We start from the raw sequence: 3912 nt of genomic DNA on the forward strand, positions 1-3912 counted from the left end.
AGGTGATGTTTTCTGAACATCTTGATAACTTAGTTGCATTTTTCTGAGTTTGTATCAACTTGTTATGAATGTTCTAATGACTCTGACCATTATTTGAAAACTTCATAACAATTTGATACGAATTCAGGAAAATGCAAACAAGGTATCAGGATGTTCAGAAAACATCACCTACATTTGCATATAATTTTTATTCACGAAAAAATATTGTTTATACCTATTTATTTTTAATAATGTTAATAAAATTAATTACCTTGGGTAGTTTAAACGATGCTTTTGTCCTGAATGCAAATCATATGCCCATAAAGGTAATGTTTATCTGAACATTTTGATATCATATTTGCATTTTTCTGAGTTTGTATGAATTAGTTATGAATTTTCAAAGTTTTGGTCAAACGGTCAAAGGGCATTCGAGGGACCTCGATGGAAAAAGTAAGGGCAAAATTGAGCAAGCTCGAAAAGTAAGGGCAAAACCCATGGATAGGAACCAACTAGGGGTAAAAATGCAATTGTCCCTTCTTTTAAATAAGCATATGGTTCCATCTTTCTTTCGTTATTTAAGCCACCTTTTTCTCAGAAGGATTTTTGTAATTCTGGATTAATAGTACTTAGAATGGCTTTTTCATATTGAGAAATTCTGTCTAGTGGCATTCGATCACAGAAGCCGTTGACAGCAGCATAAATCACAACAAGTTGTTTTTCAATTGGAAGTGGTTCATATTGTGGTTGTTTGGGCACTTCCGTAAGCCTTGCACCTCTATTGAGTAATGCCTGAGTCGCAGCATCAAGGTCTGACCCAAATTGAGCGAAGGCGGCCACTTCGTGATATTGTGCCAATTCCAGTTTTGAACTACCACAGACTTGTTTCATAGCTTTCAACTGAGCGGCAGACCCGGCGCGACTGATGGATAAGCCAATGTTAATAGCTGGTCTAATTCCGCAATAAAAGAGCTCTGTTTCCAAAAAGATTTGTCCATCTGTAATGGAGATCACATTGGTGGGGATATAGGCCGATACGTCTCCAGCTTGTGTTTCAATCACGGGTAACACAGTCGAGCTACCTGCACCTGTCTGGTCCGATCGTTTAGCGGCTCTTTCTAAGAGACGGGAATGTAAATAGAAAACATCCCCTGGGAAAGCCTCACGGCCTGGTGGTCGGAGTAACAATAATGACTTTTGTCGATATGCCACCGCCTGTTTACTTAGATCATCATATATAATTAATGCATGCATTCCATTATCGCGGAAATATTCCCCCATGGCACACCCTGAATATGGGGCCAGAAATTGCAGAGGAGCAGGATCCGAAGCGGTGGCTGCTACAAGAATGGAATATTCCAAAGCATTCGCTTCTGAAAGAATCTGAACTAATTGTGCCACAGTCGAGCGTTTTTGTCCAATCGCAACATAGACACAATACAATGTCTCACTCTCATTTGTGCCCCTTGAGTTCATTTGCTTTTGGTTTAAAATAGTATCGGTAGCTATTGCAGTTTTTCTAGTTTGTCTGTCCCCGATTATAAGTTCTCGTTGACCACGACCTATAGGAACCAGGCTATCCACTGCTTTTAAGCCTGTTTGCATGGGTTCGTGCATAGATTTACGTTCAATAATCCCTGGGGCTTTCACTTCGACACATGTTCGTTTGTGATCGCTTAGAGCCCCTTTTCCATCAATAGGTACTCCCAAGGCGTCGACCACATGGCCTAACATGGCCCTTCCCGCAGGAACATCCACAAATAGATCCAGTGCGCTTGACAAGATCTCCTTCTTTAATAGCGGTATCACTACCAAAGACAACAATACCTACATTCTCATTCTCAAGATTTAAGGCGATTCCTTTCACATCGCTGGCAAATTCCACCATTTCTCCTGCTTGAATCTCGTTCAATCCATAAACATGTGCAATCACATCACCAACTGAGACCACTCGACCAATCTCATCCACTTGAAAATTCGTGTAAAAGTTGGTCATTCTACTTTCTAATAGAGTCGTGAGTTCCGCAGCTCTAGGTGAGAATTCCATACTTTAACAAATTAGATGGATGATATTTTGAAGGGAGAAATCCGCTTTCAAGAAAAAGATCTTTACTTCACACAATCTCGATTTGAATTCTCATTTGGTGAACCGGGCAGCTCGGACAAAGACAATAACAAGAACACATGGGAAGACCCTTCGCGGTCCTGCTCCCTGGTCTCTACCTTGCTTACCGCCCCTCGTAGGGGCCAGCATACCCATACCGAAAACGATTCACTCTTTTTATGGGCGCTTTCGACTAGGCTCTCATTAAGGAATCGGCCCAAACAAGACCGAGATTCCCGCGAGAATTGCTACGCTGCCTACAGTGAAATTGCAAGAATCACTTTATACGCTATTTCAAAATCGAATGAATTGAGCAACTATATTTCCCCAGGTTTCCATTGGAAAAGTGGCTTTTTTTGTATGCAAGTGATGATCGATTGGCGGAGAAGCCGCTCCCGTGTGGGGTGGCCGTGAGAATGATTCTGAGTCTTCCTGACCAGACCCATGTGGAACTTGTAAATAAATAGGTTTGTAAGTGCCTAGCTGAGTAATAAGATAAGTACCTTTGCTAATAATCCAAAACCTTTCATCTTCTCTTTCTAGATATAGCAGCCTACCCATATTGATAGTGGAATTATTGATCTCCTCTTTTGGATAGCCCATTTTGAATAAGTGTTATGGGTAAGGGCTTGACCTACCAGTTGAATGGAATCTACCGTTCTTTATGCTCTCGCTAGCTTTGAACTTGTTTGTACCAGTAATCAAACCCAGAATCTCATTTCCCATTGCTTTCATCACATAGAGCCAGATGCCGCATCCATAGCCTGGTTTAGGTCTAGGTCATAATGAATTTTCTGATACCTTCCTTCGTCCATAGATCAGCGTTATGCTTCTGTCCCGTGATGAAGAAGGATAGAAGAATGGTAAGATAGGATCATATTAGTGAGCCGTGGGAAAAGAGTTTTTTCGTACCTTGATTGGACCCACCCAAAAGCAACAGGAATCCCTTTCTCCTCCTATAAGGAAATCTCGTCATTTCACTCTTCTTCAAGTACCATCAGATTAGTCAACTCAAACGCTGAGAGATTACTATAGAACCAAGGCGGCTTTGAGGCTGGCTCCACTCTCCAAATAGAGCAGTTACTTCGTTGACGACAAGAACCCCATTTCTGCTAGCCAAAGAGCAATTCATTTCTTTGACTCTATGCCTCCTCATTTGCTCCCATTCCCATACTAATAAAAGAATTAGGGAAATGCGAGGGAAAAGAATGCCAAAAGCATTTAGAGATTTGACTGGGATTCGTTCTGGCTCAGATGGCGAGGGATTGCTATAACTATTTTTAGAAGCATTAATGAGATCTCTTTTTTTCTTCATAAGCTTGCATCATGAATCCCACTTCCCACTTTACCTGCTTCTTTAGAAGTCTCACATCTCGGTTTAAGAAAGTGCTCGCTATATTCCCATACCTTCCTGTGCTTAATACCTAGCTTCAAAGAGCCACTCTTTTATTTCATAGCCGAGAGGCATGAACGGTTGGGAAAAACCCTCTCCTGTGTGGGTCGTAAGAGTCGATTATCCAAGCGAGACCTTAGAGGGGAGGACACACCATAGCACCCATTGGTAGACTAGACTCCGGAGCTTCAAACAAACTTACAGTAAGCCTAATCAAAGCAGGCGCCCTCACCTCCTTCACCGCCGGCGTCTACGGTTTGGGTGAAGGTATCAGCTCTGATATCATGTGTTAAAAATTCTTCCCATTTTCCTGTGATAGTCAATAAACACAACCCTTACGTATCCGTATTTTGTAATCACCTTTCCCTTCCCGTCGCTTCCTTATACAAGAATTCTGATGACACGTGCAACCCCGGCTACTTCGCTACCCTACTATTAA

General features: G+C 41.8%; 1 pseudogene; it reads right to left on the minus strand.

The window, feature by feature from the left end:
* Positions 1-492: 492 nt before the first annotated feature.
* Positions 493-2126, minus strand: LOC119321152 (annotated as a pseudogene).
* Positions 2127-3912: the final 1786 nt, after the last annotated feature.

Source organism: Triticum dicoccoides, chromosome 6B, assembly GCF_002162155.2.
Source record: "Triticum dicoccoides isolate Atlit2015 ecotype Zavitan chromosome 6B, WEW_v2.0, whole genome shotgun sequence".
Lineage (NCBI taxonomy): Eukaryota > Viridiplantae > Streptophyta > Magnoliopsida > Poales > Poaceae > Triticum > Triticum dicoccoides.